The 17,740-nt window shown below is 43.3% G+C and overlaps 1 protein-coding gene across 2 annotated transcripts in view; it reads right to left on the bottom strand.

Moving 5' to 3' along the window:
* Positions 1 to 9,411, bottom strand: part of sema6a (sema domain, transmembrane domain (TM), and cytoplasmic domain, (semaphorin) 6A) — a 174,479-nt gene extending 165,068 nt beyond the window's left edge. For both annotated transcript variants that reach the window (XM_078566541.1, XM_078566532.1), the window contains exon 1: positions 9,344 to 9,411. The gene's annotated coding sequence lies outside the window, so the exon portion shown is untranslated. The remainder of the gene's footprint in view (positions 1 to 9,343) is intronic.
* Between the last annotated feature and the right edge of the window lie 8,329 nt (positions 9,412 to 17,740).

The following is a 17,740-nucleotide window of genomic DNA, read 5'->3' on the forward strand; positions in this document are numbered from 1 at the left end:
GTTTGAAGTGTGGAACAAATGTTTTTTCTGTTGGAAGTTTTGTTCCCTCTTTCTCCACTGAGGAGGCTGATTTTTTTTTACACAGTTTCATAAGTTCCTGGCACCCATGAGTACTTCATCCTACTGCTCCCCACTCATGTGTGAGCTTTAGCTTTGGCAATCAGCCTTGGTAGGTTATTTAAACCAGAAGTGGGAGAGGCATGACTACTGAACATTTCCCATGCTCACCAAATGCACACTTGGGGCAGGATTTTTCGCTGACCATGCAGGTGCGTGCTCAACCCACTTGAGCGTAAAATGATGTGTTATGACTTTGCACTTGCGCAATATTTCGGTCGGCGGGCGCGCACGGGAATTGGCAGCACACCTGCCAACAATCAAAAGGCCTATTAATTCATTTAAAAATTTTGCTGCCTGTCCAACCTTACAGTCGGTGGGCAGGCGAAAATGCCAGGCGGCCTTTGCATTTTTTGCGAAACCTCATCCATGAGATTTCGATCCGTCATTAAAAGAAACATTTCATCCTAATTTCTAACATGTCCCTGCTCATGTGACAAAGTCACATGAGGGGACATTTTGTTAACATTTCAAAAATCTTTACTTTTGTTTTTAAAACTGTTCATCCTCCTGAGGCAGCTCTGTGCCTCAGGGAGCTTTTCCAGCGCGCACCCACGCACATGCGTGAAGTTCGCACTCGCCCTCCTCCCCCTCTACATGCAGGCAGCCTTGAACGCTGCAGCATGCGTTTCACACTGGGCGGGCCTTAATTGGCCCACCAGTGTGAAATCGTGGTCCGGCCCCAATTGTGGGCGGCGATCAGCTTCCCAACTGCCCCTGCCCACCCCCACCGAGCCCGCCCGAGAAGGGCAAAATTCTGCCCCATCTTCTGTTGATTCATATCTTGAAATATGTCAAAGGTTTCAGAGATGCAAAGACCAAAAAATGGGATTATTCAGTCTACAAAAATGAATGCAAGACGTGCTCATTTAATTCCCTTACAGGATATACAGAGAGGGGTTTAAAAACTAGTTCTGCCAAGTTGAGAAAAAAGAACAAACGGGGAGAAAAGAAACATGACAGTCACCTGAAAAGACTGCTGGAAGAAAGCAATAGGATCTCCCTCTATCTGGAAGCTAAAGGATGTTGTCAACAAAATGCAGACTCGGGGCAGAATTTTATGTTCCACGGACAGGTGCGCGCCGCGCATGCGGCAGTTGGAAGTGCGCCCCTCAACAATTAAGCAGGCAATTTGGCGCAATTGTCAGCGATTTTTCGTGGCCCGTCCAACCTTATGGTTGGCGGACAGGCCAATCAGCCAGGTGGCCTTTACAATTTTGATGAAACCTCATCTAATGGCGGGATGAAATCTCTGTTCGGATTTAAAAGAAAAATAAGTATCTGTGGATAGCATTTTTATGAGGTATGCTTTCAAGTGCTCGATTGTGCTGCTTGGACATTTTTTGCAGCTTCTTTGTGCTTTATTTTATTATGTGCAGGTCTGCAGCTCCCTGAGGCAGCTGACTGCCTTCAGCAAGCTCAGTGGAAGCGCTCACCCGTGCCTGCGGTGATGTCATTGCCTGCCCTCTTCCCGCCCCCACCCTGGCAGCGCTGTGCTTCTCAATGAGCATTTCATGCTAGCTGGCCGTTAATTGGCCAGCCAGCGTGAAATTGCGGTCGGGGGCCACTCACGGTCAGGGGCCTGTTTCCTGACTGCTCCTGGGCCCGCTGATCTCACGTGCCAGTGAGGGAAAAATTCAGGCCCAGGATTCTACAGGAAAGCAACTAACGTCAAACAGCCACGACGTTCAACAATCTACACCTCAAGGACAAGGAAAGAACTTAATTGTATATTCTTTTAACTTTTATTTGGACTTTAACTTCTTACTTCTGAGATCTGTGTGTGTGTGCTGTGCAACTTTATTATTTTTGATGGGTTTAGTAACTAAAAAACTTGCTCTTTCTTTGACTTAAGAAAACCTGGTTTGATTGGCTCCTTATTAACAAATAAATACATTTGGTTTGGAAAAGGCGTTCACGGGGAAAATAAATTTTTTAAATCTTTTTTGCGATCAACTGAGAGGGTTGAAATAAAGGGGAGCCAATTCACTCCTCCTCAACTGGTATTAATACTTGGAACTATATTGCTGTTCCTTCACTGTCACTGTGTCAAAATCCTGGCACCCTCTTCCTATTGGACTTTGGGCGTACCCACACCACATGGACTGCAGTGGTTCAAAAAATTGGTTCACCACCACCACCTTCTGAAGGACAATTAGAGATGGGCAACAAATGCTGGCCTAGCCAATGACGCCCACATCCTGTGAAAGAATTAAAAAAAACCTGATGACAAGCGCTGTATCCTCATGATGCCGAGATTATGTAGGATGCAGCAGACCACGACAAATGATGACACAAGCTCTGCCAAGTGCTGCCAGCCTACTTAAGAGTTGTTCAATCAGTGGAAGTGTTGTTTAAGCACCGTAATGGCTTTCTTGATGAGATTTTGAGTGACAAAGACTGTCATTATATGCCTTCTGCCTATGTATGCATGAGTTGTGCACCAGAGTTATGAGGAAAGTGGTCAGCAGATAGCCCTTATCACCCAGCAGCCACCCTCTGATCTGATATGTGCGCTCTAATACTGAGGGAACAGTGGACTGGCACAGGACAAAGGCATCGTTACTGTTGCCAGGATAACGGGTATTCATCTGCATGATACGCTGAACATAATCACACAGCAATTGCACATTCAGAGTATAGAAACCTTTGTAGTTGTGGTACATCTGGTACTGAAGCAGTCTGTGTCCATATGCAGTCAGACCTTGTCAACATTCAGGCTTGGGCTGATAAGTGGCAAGTAACATTCATGCCACACAAGTGCCAGGCAATGACCATCTCCAACAAGAGGAAATCTAACCAACTCCTCTTGACAGTCAATGGCATTAGCATTGCTGAATCCCCTAGCATCAATATCCTGGGGACTATTATTGATCAGAAACTGAACTGTACCAGCTGTACAAATACTGTGGCTACAAGTCCAGGTCAGTCACTGGGGCCCAAATTTTCGCCCCTGAGTCAAGAGCACAGAGTCGGGAAAATTCTTGACTCTGCAAACTCAAATTGGGAGAAAGTGCCCTGAGCAATAGCGGTTTTCGTTCTGGGGCCAGGTGCATGCTGGAGTCAGGCCTGCAGCTCCAGAAACAGTTCAGAGGCAGCCATGGGAGCTGCTGAGTAATGAGGAGGTCTGGTTAAAAGGCCCATATTGGTGCTCTGGATTTTTTCCCAGTTGTTTGATTGAATATTAGGCCCTCTAACCCTCACCCCTCACAGTCCCTCATACCCACCCACTTCCCATGCCCTATCCATGCCAACTTATGGCAACCCATGCCCCCACCAACCCCCAAAGCCCCTCATACCTCGCTATCAACCTATTCTCTTCTACCCAACCACCCATGACCCCTCATAACCTCTATGTCAACAGAGCCGGCACATACCAACCCATGACCCCCACTCATCCCCATCACCCTTAAACCTGCTATGACAATTTAGTGCCAACCCATGGCATCCTATAATGCCCTCCAGTCATTTCCATAGCCCTTTATAACCCCTTTGCCAACTTGTGCCAACCTGTGACCCCTATCATCCCCATGGCCCTTTATGGTCCCTATGCTAACTTAGTGCTAATTCATGCTAACCTATGATCCCCACCCATCACCCTTTGCTCTTACACTCTCCATGCCAACATGGGCAGACTTGTTGATAAATTCAATACATGTATATGCCTTCAAGTTCTTAATCCGATATAAAAACAAACGTTTCCTTCAAATACTTAAACTCTTATAAAAACACACATTTGTATTCATAGCCCCAAATCAAAGACAGCTAATCTCTTTATAACCAATTGAAGCTGTCAAACTGTGAACCTGCAGCACACTTCCCACCCCACCCCCCATCCCACCCTATCCCCCACTGTGGTAAGGATAGGTTGTGGAAGCAGTGAAGCAGAAATAATACTATAATGATAGTGCTCAGACTTATGTCAATAAGCATCTAGTGAAAATGCAAGCAGAATTTTTTGCAAAGCAGTCTGGCTGTGTTTTTTTTGAAATTTAAAGGGCAGGTGTTTTAAATGACTTGACAGCTTGGTAGTTACACAGAGCTTATCCACTTTTTATGCACATTCATGTCTACTCTTAACAATCCCAAAGGGGTACCTGATCTCTCCCAAAGGGTATCTGACCTCTCCCAAAGGGGTACTTGACCACTCTTAAAGGGGTACTTGGCCAATCTAAAAGGGGTGCTCCACCTGTCCAAAAGGGTACTGTTCCTCTCCAAAGAACTCTGGTAGGTTCAGACCTTTTTCTCAAATGTCTAAAACCCATGAGTCTCTGAAACTTTGATGCCCAATTCTGCTTCTTTTGAATGCAGCTGCAATTTTAAATGTGCAGCAGTCTCCGTGAACTGCTGATGGGTAAAATAAGTCCCATTCGCCCATTCCCCATCCCCTATGAAAATGGTGGGTGCCGGGTTTGGGGACAGGACTTCTGGATTCCAGCTTGGTGCCATTTTGGCTAAGGCTCAGAGCCCTTCTGTCTTTACAAAAATTCAGGCCTGGGAATATTGAGGCGAGTAACTCACCTCCTGACTCTCCAAAGACAGTCCAGTGGATAAGGCCTCCTCCCCACTCCTCTTCCTACCCCTGTGAGCAGCTTGTCCCCTCTGTATTGCCTCTGTTCAATCTCCTTGACATGCTACACACCAAGGTGCGATGGTGACCACAGCACTCATGACTGGGAACAGAATATTTGAAGGCAAAACCAAGGCCTTCACCAAGTGCAAAACCATTCCCTGTCAACTTCACCAACTTTAAACAGCAGTAGAAAACTCACAGCATTTCTACAAACTCAGACAGAGTCAGTAAAAGTCAATTAGCAACTTACCTGAAAGTAGCTGATGATTGTTTTGAATAATGCCATTCTGCGTCCTTCCTTCAACTGAATGCATATTTAAGAGAGGGATTTAGCTGGAGTATTGAAGTTGGAAATGACTCAGCTGGTATCAAATCAGTGTCACATGATGACCAGAGTCACATACTATTGGTGCACAGTCCTAATACCTGTGCTAACGCCCTCATCAAAATGGCTTCCAGTGCGTGCCACACCAGGAATGTGCACATGCAGCTTAGAATCCATTATGCACCCAAAACAAGCATGGTGCAAAATTACTGATGCTATGGTGCTAAATGTTATGGCTTACATTTCTATGGATCATTTTCTGATACTTTCAAGTTAAATGCATCCTGGAAAATAACATTTCCTCATAAAGGAAATACATTTTGTGATTTTTGTTGGAGAACAAGCAAAGACAGCTCCTTGTCTCTGAAACTGGTCTTTACTGCATTTGTTTCACCTGTCCAGTTGAATGTGTTGGCTTGAAGGCAAAGTGCTGTTGGCATCCAGCATTAATAATCAAAAAGGACTGTCAAAGGAACCAAGTGAAGTAAAAAAATAATCAACTCTCAACTCTATGTTTTCTGTTTACAAAAGTAGTTTCCCCAGTGAAAACACTCAGCAAAAAACCCCACAAATATTATTACCTTCATTGCAGAACTCCTGCTGTGTAGACAAATAGCAAATTCTTTGCTGCATAATTGTTAGTCAAAATGTTTGAACATATTCTAATAGATTTGTAAATGGTTATTTAACAGGCTAATTCTTTTCCTGGCATACTCTTTGGAATTTTGAAATCGAGTATTGCTGAAATAAGACATGTCAAAACTTTCATCTTGCACTCATCAGGGCACTTTGCAAGATTACCAATATAAGGGGAAAACAACAATTTATAATCTATGAGAAGAGAGAGCTGATTGGTTGGCAAGTGGACTCTGATTGGTTGAGGCATTCCCATGGAGAATGTACCAGTGATGGCGAATGACAGTTAACTGCAAAACATTGTTTGAAATCTAAACCAGGCAGCTTGACCCCAATTGGTCAAGGCATTGCCCTGAGGAATGAAATAGCAGATGGCTGTCACATATTTTGTTTACCCGAAACAGGCACGATGTGTGTACATGTTCTTTCTGTCTGCAGACAACAGGGCCCTGTGTATTAATATATGTAGCTTCCAGTGCATGCAAATGCACCACATTGCCCGAATGACAATCTTAAATTGGTTGTCAGCGTAATTTTCGCCAGTCTTTAGGATGTTTGGTCTACATACCTAGCATCACGCTGGCACTGAAATTCATATACCACATTACTCATTTGTGTACCACATTACTCATAAGTAACAGCCATTCGCCGACTCATTCCTCAGGGCAATGCCTTGACCAATCAGGGTCAAGCTGCTTGGTTTACATTTCAAACAATGCTTGGTAGTTAACTGAAACAAAAACAAAAATAGCTGGAAAAACTCAGCAGGTCTGACAGCATCTGCAGAGAGGAACACAGTTAACGTTTCGAGTCCGAATGACTCTTCATCAGATGCTGTCAGACCTGCTGAGTTTTTCCAGCTATTTTTATTTTTGTTTCAGATTTCCAGCATCTGCAGTATTTTGCTTATATCTTGGTAGTTAACTGTCATTCACTATCATTGGTGCATTCTCCATGGCAATGCCTCTATCAATCAGAGTCCACTTGCCAACCAATCAGCACTCTCTTCTCATACAGTATAAATTGTGGTTTTCTCCTTATTTTTGTATTCTTGCGAAGTGTCCTTCTGAATGCAAGACAAAAATCTTCGACGTGTCTTTTTTTTCAGCAATACTCAAGTTCTGCACTGCCAAACGATAATCTTAAATTTCAGTATATATATTAAATTCAGTGGAGAAATGACCCGTATAGTATTAATTAATCAATAAAGTAATATATTCAATGTATGAAACTAATTGTCCTGTTCTTGTCTCAAACCTTATGATTCCACTTTCAGGAAACACTGCTACTCTAGTGAAAGCACTAAATGTACTAAACACAACAGAATAATCAATGCAACAATCAATGAGGAATCAAATTGTTTTAACTAGTCTCAGGAGAAAGATTTAGTCCCCTCCATCATCAACTGTCCCTTAAATGACTTTGAGGTTTCTTTCCATGATCCTGTCCAGCAGTCCATCCTAGGTGTTAATCACTTTATGTAGATACATTTGCTGACAGTCTTAAATTTGCTTTTTATCAGTTTGAACTGATGCCCCTTGCTCTAGTTTCATAACACATCACAAATTAAGCCCTCTGGATTTATTTTTTCTATATTAAGTAAGATATTGTAGAGTTTTACAATCTCCCCAAGCTGAAAAACCTAAATTTCTCCAGTTTTTTCCCACATAACTTTAAATCTAGAAGTCAACCTTGTAGCCCCTCTATATATCGTGTTTCCCTTGTGTCTTGATGAGCAAAGCTATTAACAATCAATTTCTTTTTGAGGCGTAGTCACCTGTTAATTGCTTTCATCAAATGACCTCATCATTGCTAGGTACTTATTCAAAAAAACACCAATCATTTAATATCTTAGCAGCCATTTTACTTATCTCAATGCTCAACACAAGAGCACACTGACATTTCCCTTTAATGGTTTTTTCTACTTGTCATTGCTGCATTGTAAGCCAGTGATCCCATTATGTTCTTCACGTGCATAATGCGCTTATTCGGAATGAAATATCTGTACTACTCATTATAATGAGAGAACTCTGTAATGATAACTTCTGTACTGAAATCTATCTGTGCCTGCACCTGTTAGTCATGCACAGCAGGACTGCCCATTAGCCAGGCTGATGGCCTCAATTTCAGGATAGAAATTATCATCCCACCAGGATATGGTAAATTAGAAAATTCTACTAGTGTTTGCACAGCAGATCAACGTTGCACATATGTGGCTCTCTCAGATGATTAATGACAGAATGTAGTGCTCAAGTATCTGCAGAAACTACAAGATAAACAAAAGCTTTAACTCTTATTTCTAATATTGAATCAAAACATTGCTGCCTGATATTAATGAAAATTGAGCTAAAGTCATTCAGGCAGCTCAGTTTTGCCACAGGGGAAGAAAGCTGCAAAGTATCTTTGTTTATTTACAGTTGGTGCACCTCACGTCACCTGGTATACACGGTGTGGGCATCTTTACAATCATACCTTTAAAGAAGAGCTTCCACCTTTGACTCTGGTGCAGATTCAAGTTGTGGATCAGAGCTTTCATAAATGACCAACCTGCAAATCTTCTACTGGCTTAGACCGAATGTATCACAGCATGCTGTAGGCAGCTAATGTAATATTTCTTGGAGCACACTGGTGGGTCAGAATCAGGTCTAGTACAAATCCTGAGAGTCTGCATTTAACTCTGCTCGTCTGACCCAAACCAAGTACACCCTTTTGTGAAACTGTACACGTGTGACATAGGAAAGATCTGCCCTTCCTATTTCATTTGGAATAATTTCTATCCTATTTTAAACTTTTAAAATTCAGATTCATCCAAAATAATCATTTCGAGTTTGGTTACACCATTGCACACATCTGAACATCTCTATGTCTCACCTTATTTTTCAGTTTATGTATGTATCTAATTTATGTTTGGTTTAAAAAGAAACATGATTTGTTTCTAATAAATGTTACAGAAAATAATGTACCTTAGTTTCTCGTCTGAAAAGCTTTCTTCCCCCACCACCCCCCCCACCCCCCACCACGCACCCCACCCCAACACTGCTGCCCCGTCATTTTATTTTGAAGTCCAAAGTATCCTTAGACTGAATAGAACATGAACTCTGCTTATGGCATGGGAGGATTTTAGTGAAAAACAGAATAAAAAGTGAAAACGAACCAAAGGAAAATGGAATGAACTCCTTATAAAAAATCTTAAAGTACTGTTGCTTTCTTTATGATTGTACTAGAACCTATGACACAGCTATTACACTGTGTGATTTACAATGGATCCAAAATAATTACCTGGGACTTCTTTGAAAGCAATCAGCTTATCCCACTGGAAATCCTATCAGTTCCTTTAGTTTGCATCAAATATATAATACTGCAACAAGTTGAACTGTATACTTTAAAAAGCACAGTAAATATTGGCAATCAGGAACAACTTATAAAACCCAGGTCTCCATAACTCACAATGCTTTCTTTTAAAAACTGGATATATAGCTTCACTTGGGCAGAACAAGTCATTTGGAATAATTTCTATCCTATTTTAAACTTATAAAATTCAGATTCCTCCAAAATAATCATTTCAATTATTGCACACATCCGAATATCTCTATGTCTCACCTTATTTTTCAGTTTATGTATGTATGTAATTTATGTTTGATTTAAAAAGAAACATGATTTGTTTCTAATAAACGTTACAGAAAATAACGTACCTTAGTTTCTCGTCTGAAAAGCTTATAAGTTGAACCCAGCTCAACTGTGCAGCAGTTGACTATTCCTGATAGTAACCCACTGATTTACTGACGAGGTCTGGTTGACCACGTGCTGGAATATACAAAGGAAACACGCACAGGGTGGGTGACATGGGGAGGGGTCTTCACATGGCCAATGATTCCACAGGATTTTACGCATATTCCGTGCACTATAAAAGGAAAAATTGGGAGCTATCAGCTGAAATCAGCCATCCTGGAAAAGGAAGCATGGGATTGGCAGCAGGAAGGGATCTCCCATCCTGCGGAAGAATGATTAGGATCAGCTTTGCATGTGACAGCTTCCCAAATTGGTCAAGAGTTCTCAATTTAGAAATGGTGAGAAGCAGTTACTGGCAAGCAGTGTGTTGTATCCCAAAAATATTAAGCAGTGTTATTAATTAACTTATTATTTGAAAAGCAATGATTTGTGACAGAGGTGTATGTCAATATCCTAGAAGCAGGTTCACTCTAAGGGTTTTGCTTTCCTGTACCCCATTGTTTGAATAATTAAAAATAGGATTTGAGGCAAAGATTGATTAAAATTTAGGCAACATTGACAATGAAGGTTATCTTTTTTTACTAAAAGGCTGACTGCTTTTCCTTAGATTTAATCTTCCCTATCCACCCAATTCCCTTGAGATTTTCTTCAGACTCCACTGGACCGGATTCTTCTCTAGGTTCAAGAGGATTAGAAGAATTTTAGGCTGAACAATGGTCTTTATCCTAGCTGTTAAAATATCCATACTAGATTTACTTTCCAGGATTATATCCAATAGCAAGAGCAGCATTTGCAGCAACACTGGAAACTAAACAAGATTTTGCTAATCAAAGGCACCAAACTTCTATTAGGGAGGATTTTTTCTGGTGCTTCTGACCACTTAGTACTGACAAATATGAACTGCTGCTGTCAGTGGCTCTGACCATGGGTAGATTGAACTCTCACAAAAGGACTATTGAGAACAAACCTTTTAAGCCCAAATAGAAGCAAAAGGCTGAGACCAGGCACGGGGGCATTTCTGTACCGAGATTGGATGGAGAGGTGTTTCTGGACTGACGACTGGAGTGGGATTATTCCTGAGCTGAAAATCTGAGCAGAAGAACAGGCCCCAAGATGCTTTTGCTCATATCAAAACCATAGCTTTTTTGCAGCTGGTTTCCAGATAACAGGGAAGTGACCACAATGCCTCCTGGCATCTGTCCTAGGACGCCTTTCTCCTGATTTACTTCAATGCCGTACCTGTATTGCATACAGCACTTGGCTGCTCCATTCTCTCAGGACCTGCTGCACTTTAATGCCAAGAGGGATTTTGCCAATATTTCAGTGGCTTGGGTGGATCATTTGATCACAGTGAAACATTCTGAATTAGGAATAAAAAGAAAACAAGCAACGCTGTTTAAATCAGATGAGTAGCTCCGTGAGACAAATCAATGATTATCAGTTGCAGTGTACTTTGCAAGATGAAAGGAAATACTGCTACTTATTTTTCACAAAGTGATTTATGACACCCAGTTTGCGCTTCCTTTGGTACAATGGGAAAGTAAACATGCTTCAGAAAAGCAGTTTTCCTCACATCCTGGACACTTTAGTTTATACTAATGGATTATTTCTCAAAACTTAGTATATCGCCAATTCAGAGCATTGGAAGAGAAACTTCTTATGAGCTCTTCTTCTGGACGGCATGAGCAATTCTATGACCAAAATATACATAAATGTTTTGCAAAATAAATTTTATTAGCTTGTATTTTTTTTCTCAAATTTCACCCTGTTCTGCCCTGAATGTGCTGACTGCTCTTCATGTGTAAGTCTCGATATTAAGATTCCATTATTTATGGGTGTGGTAACGTGGAGTGCTATGCACCTTTCAGAGAACTGACCATATGACTGTATAGACCAATCGCTATACAGCACCGGCTGCTTGGGTAACTGTATGTCTAGAGCTGGAGGTGATTGTAGAAGCACACATAATGTTATTGCTCTGTTCTTAGTTCCAATAAACGACAAGTGTTTGTTCAATTAATCAGTTTCTCTGCCTATATTGTTTCAAGCACCAACTAATGTGTTAATATCGAGGGCGCAGCTAGCGTTCACCGGACAAAGTGAACCTAAAACATAAAACTGGTGACGTAGATAGACCAGATCAGTTGATGGCAATCAAGAAAGCCACGGTAAGCCAGCTACGTTACTTCGCCACTACCTTGAAGCCATTTGAAAGCTCTGTCTCCATAGTCATCGAGTATGCCGCAGTTTGGGCATCTTGAACCATTCGACCCCGTTTCCGATGACTGGTCTCATTGCGTTGAAAGCCTAACATTCTTCTTTACTGCTGACAACATCACGGGGGAGGACAAGAAGAGGGTGATTCCTTTGTCCACATGTGGGAGCAAAACATATGGGCTGATACACAGTCTCACATCACCTAACACCCCCAATACAAAGACTTTCACTGAATTAGTAAACATTGTCAAAAACCACCTGAAGCCAAAGCCCTCAGTCACTATGCAAAAACAGAAACAGAAATACCTGGAAAAACTCAGCAAGTCTGGCAGCATCAGCGGAGAAGAGCACAGTTGACGTTTCGAGTCCTCATGACCCTTCAACAGAACTAAGATGCTGCCAGATATAAAAACAAAAAGCTAAAAGCTACTGCGGATGCTGGAAATCCAAAACAAAAACAGAATTACCTGGAAAAACTCAGCAGGTCTGGCAGCATCGGTGGAGAAGAAAACAGTTGACGTTTCGAGTCCTCATGACCCTTCGGCAGAACTGAAGTATAGTTAGGAGAGAGGTGAAATATAAACTGGTCTAAGGTGGGGGGCGGGGGAAGAGAGAAGTTGAGGGTGGGGTGGTTGTAGGGATAAGCAAGCAGTGATAGGAGAAGATAATCAAAAGATGTCACAGACAAAAGAATCAAAGAGGTGTTGAAGGTGGTGATATTATCTAAGAAAAGTGCTAATTAAGAATGGATGGCAGGATACTCAAGGTACAGCTCTAGTGGGGGTGGGGTGGAAAGACTAACAAAGTATGAGTTGTAGATTTAAAAATAATGGAAATAGGTGGGAAAAGAAGAATCTATATAAATTATTGAAAAAAAAGGGAGGGGGAAGAAACGGGGTGGGGAAGGGGGGAGGGGGAGTTTAAGATCTAAAGTTGTTGAATTCAATATTCAGCCCGGAAGGCTGTAAAGTGTCTAGTCGGAAGATGAGGTGCTGTTCCTCCAGTTTGCGTTGGGCTACACAGTGAAGCCCATGTGAGTGCAGTCAATGGCACCCTACACCTGTGGAAAACCTGAGATTTGCACAAATCCCAGCGCTGTTTCTTTCTGGCTTTCCTGATCCTGGGTGAAAGTTCTGTGCCTTCGCGAAGATGGCATCCATGACCTCCTGGATACAATTATGTGTGGAGGATTACGAGATCCCGCACAGGTCACCTGCTGAACCATGGAAGGAGCCACTGGTGTAAAAATTGAGATCTGTGGTCACTTTCATGGCCACTGGCAGTGGATGCCCTCTATGTCCCTGTGGTGCCAAATCCTGTAGCAGGTGGCATATGTGACCAACCTGTTCCATAGACATATGCAGTCTTCGATGACACTGGTTCTCAGCAGGAATGACAGGTGCTGCCTAAAAACCCTGGGTCTAGTGTGGCACCTATGAGCAATGGCTCCCTGTGGATCTTCAGCTGCGTGCGCAGCAGGCCCTGCCTCACCTTTATCTTGAGGGAGGTGCTCCCCGCTTTGCCGAGCCAGGTGCCTCCACTGCTCTCTTCTTCCTCTTCTCTGCTCCCTGGAAGCCATGAGGCATACCGCTAAATCACCAGGCTCCATGATCCTGATGTTCTCCTCCAGCATGGTGAAAGAGAGAGATGTGTGGGTCAGCATAGGTGACCTAAAGACCTCTCTTGGTTAAGTCTGAAGGCCTCTTCATGCATGCTGGAGATTGCGGCTCGCCATGTGGATAGCCTGTGTGTAGTGTGCTCATTGGCTGTCCAAAACCCCACCCACCTCCGTCCCGCTCCATTTGATCGATTGGCAGCAGCTTTGCCCACTGGGCTGCATGCTGTGCTCTCAGCTCAGGTACAGGCATTCTCCTAACCTGCTTTGTAAGGCTGCACTGTTAGCTTGACCCATGAGGGAGGCTGGTCCAAACCTTAATAAAGACATTGCAAGGGGCTGTGAGCACCTCCACTAGTGAATGCGCCATGGCCACCTTTCACAAGGGGATTTTACAAGCTGTCCAGTTGGCCAATTGTTCTACTGCCCCCAAAAATGCACATTAATTTGCAGTCTGTGCCCAAGGGGTGAAAGGTTCTGGAACATTTGGTGGCCCTTTTCATGTTTTAGTGTTGTTTGAGTGAGCAGAAAGGCTTCAGAGGTCTGACTCCAAGCATGTCGATGGAGGTGTAGCTGAATGGCCTCAGCTGCAGAAGAATGCTCACTTTTCACCAGCTTTCTCAAATGCGTGGCTGCTTCCCTCCCCTACCCCCCTCCCCAGCCTGGCATGTGATTGTGTACTTCCTTCAGTCTGTCTGTGCTACCTTGCCCCCCATGCCTCCGGCATGTGCTTGAGTTTTTCCTTCAGTCAGTCTGTGCTGCCTTGCCCCACAGTACACACCCTCCCCCGGGTCTGATCCGCACTGCAGCCCTTGCCTGGCACTGCACTGAAAGCCAGCTGGGAAAAAGCGACTTGCCTGTGTCCACGCGAATGTGCAGCTTGTGAGCGCTGTGCAAGGTTGTGTGCACTCGCCTCTGAGTTCCCCTCGAAGTTCAGGTCACCAGGTGCACGCTGTTTAAAGGCAGTCGTGAAGCACATCATTCTGAAGTCATGCTGACATGGGCGGTAAACTTGACATGGGGTGATGATGCCAGCGAGAAGGGCTTATAATTAGATGCAAATGTATTAAAATGATGTTCCTGACATGCGGCGGGGGGAAACGCGGCCCATCATTGACGGGTGGATTTGATGATTGCAAACTGGTTTCACGATGACATAAAACCGATTTTTGGCCTTCATGCCCTATCGTCCGCCCATGCCCGCCATTACGCCCGACGCCAACAGGGCTGGAAAATTCCAGACATTGTTTCAGGCCAAGGATCTTTCATCAGAACTGGGAAAAGTTAGGTATGTAATAGCATTCAAGCAAGTGGGGGAGAGGAGAGTTAGAAAAAAAACAAAAAGGAAAATCTGGTGATTAAGTGGAAGACAACAAATGTCAAAAGCTTTGATAGTGTCGGGATAATCAGAGTGGTAATTGGACAAGTAAAGAAACAAAAGATGCGCCCAGAGGAGTTATGATTGGCAGAATAATGAACAGTTGCCACCTGAAGGCAAAATCAAGAGGAAAATGAGAGTAAAACTAAAACCTAAGATCCACACTCAATGCTATGTGCCACTACATGCACAATCTCTTTTCAGTAGCACTGACTCACTCTATCTCAAAGCTGTCCTGGTTTCATTTCATATTTTCTCTCATCCAAAGCTTCGTCACACCCTTTTAGATATGAAGAATTGCAAGCTTTAACAGCCCATGGGTACCAACGCCCTTCTGGAGCTTTCTTCCCCTTCACTTCCCTCTGACCCCATCCCTTCTTCTCATCTTACCCTTCAACTTGTATTCACAATAGCTTCCAACCTTCGCTCTCCTATCCTGAACAATCTGTCCTTAGCAAAGACCTCAGCTTCATCCTCTACACCCCCATCTCAATGCAACGCAACTTCATTTTCAGTCATTTTCAGCTCCGGGCCCACTTCTTTGATCAGGAACCTTTCCCCCACAGTGGACCTTTTTTTTAGCCATCTCTAGAATTTTTCCTCCACCTGGAACCCTCTCACTGGCTTCTTACCCTCTCTAGATCTATTCATTGAGAACTGTCGGCATGATTTCAGCCATCACAGTTTATCTGTTCCCCTCACTCTCTCTAACCTATCTCCCTCTGAATCTACAGCTCTCCATCCTCTCACGTCCAACTCTAACATTGTCATCAAACCTGCTGACAAGAGTAGTGCTGTTGTTGTCTGGTGAATCGAGTTCTACCTTGCAGAGGCTTAATGCCAATGCTCTGACACCTTATCCTATTTCTCCTTGGACCATGACCTCACTACCAAACACCAAGCTGTTGTATCCAGGACTGTCAATGACTTCCTCTCCTCTCGAGATGTTCCCTTCATAGCCTCAAACCTCATAGACCCCAATCCCAAACAGCCCATTTCTACTTCTTTCCCATGGTCCATGAACAGGTCTGCCCTGGTAGAACCATAGAACCACAGGAAAGTTATGGTGCAGAAAGAGGCCATTCAGCTCATCGTGTCTGTGCTGGTAGACCCATTCTTTCAGCCTGTTGCTGCCACACTAAACTGGTCTCTTCCAATCTCAAGTCTATTTTTTCCTCCCCTTGTCCAGTCACTTCCCACCTACACTCATGATTCTGCTGACATCCTTCTTCACTTTAATACTTTCCAAACTCATGGTCCTCACTGTCCCTTATTCACCATGAATGTCCAATCCTTCTACATCTCTAGACCCCACCATAACTATCTGAGAGCTCTCCGCTTCTTCCTTAAACAGAGGTCCAAACACTGTTCCTCCACCATCATCCTCCTTGGCCTGGCCCAAATTGTGCTCATTTTAAATAACTTCTCCTTTAACTCCACTCAAGCGCTCCCAATAAAAAGTGCAGCCATGGGTACCGCATGAGCCCTAGCTGTTGTAATGTGCCTTTAAGGGATAGGAGCATGACATCACTGGGAGGGAAGTGCATCATGCAATCCACTTTAGTTTCACTTTTGCTTTTCAATAGAGCACAGAAACACAGCTTTGCAGTTTTGATGTCTTCAAGCTTTCTGCCTATGTATATCTGTTCTCATGTGCTAAGAATTAATAAATGAGCACATAACATGTTCACCCAATCCCTTATGAGTTGTTTGTGCCTTTATATCATTATAGAAACACGACACTAGCTATGCCTGCCTTTTTATTGGATATGTGGAAGATTCTTGTTCCAGTCCTACTCAGACCCCTTCCCTCACGTCTTTTTCCAGTGCATTGACGCCTACATTGGTGCCACCTCTTGCTTTTGCGCTGAAGCTGAACTGGAAAATTTCATTAACTTTGCTTCCAATTCCAGGCCTTCTCTCACCTTCCAATGGTCTAATTTTGACGCTTCCCTTCCTTGACTACTCTGTCTACATTTCTGGTGATAGGCTATCAATGAACATTCACTATGAGTCCACTGACTCCCATAGCTACTTCCTCACAACCTGCTCCCTATAAGTAATCCATTCCATTCTCCGAGTTCCTTCATCTCAGTACATCTGTTCTGATAATGCAACTTCCACACCAGCGCTTTTGATATGTCTTCCTTCCTCCTCAACCATAGGTTCTCTCCCCACATCATGGTTGACTGGGCCCTTGACCATACACCTGCTCCACCAGGCCCACAAGCATTGCTGCTAAGGCCACTTAACTGCTGGATCCAGCCATACTCAGCATCTGTTGGATTCCTCAACCCTGGAAAACCTCATCTGCAGTCATTAAATCTAAGTGTATGAAAATTTGAAACATGCAATCCCATTAATATATTTAAATAACTGACTGCCTCTTGATAGCAGGCAAGTCACCTATCCCTTCCCCACCTCCCCCAAACCCAAGCCCAACCCTTTTAAAATCAGAAGAGGCACATTCAAAGCAGGCTGGTGCAGGATTTCAGATTTAAAAAAATGTTACCTACCCAGCACTGCCCTTCTCCCACCTGTTGTGTGGGTTTAAAGTTCCCCTAAGGATTACAGAGCTCTTGATTCAGGGTTGAGTTAGCATGGGGGCTGCTGTGTGGATTGCTGGGATGTGTGAAACATGATCAAGCTCTCAACTAATATTCACAGACATCAGTAAACAATATTCAGTGGCATCCGTCACTTCATTAAGTGGCCTGAGTGTCTTTATTGACTCATACTTGTGTGATATCATTACCCAAGGATGTAACAGTTGTACCCAATTATGACCCAGACTGGATATTCATTTCTTTCATGCATGTACATCTTCAATTTCCCCAGGGGTTGACTGGGTGAACACTTGGTCAGATGAGGCTTGTTAAAAATTGCTAAGCTGCTTTATTTCACAGCATATGAACATTTAGACCACCAGTTAGAATCACTTATTCAACTCAACTTCATTTCCTGTACGAAAAGAAAACAATACATAAGTGAGAGGCCTAGTGCCTGCCTTTGGACTTCTCTTCTAAATACGATGAGACTGAAGCCTACCTTCCTCAGGATTCTTCAGTGGCAAAGCATCATCTGCCGATAGAAATGTAAATAGGTTTTTTTTTAAAGTTTAATGTGAAGCCAGAATGAGCAGGAATGCTC

The sequence above is a fragment of the Cetorhinus maximus genome, chromosome 2 (genome assembly GCF_964194155.1).
Source record: "Cetorhinus maximus chromosome 2, sCetMax3.hap1.1, whole genome shotgun sequence".
NCBI lineage: Eukaryota > Metazoa > Chordata > Chondrichthyes > Lamniformes > Cetorhinidae > Cetorhinus > Cetorhinus maximus.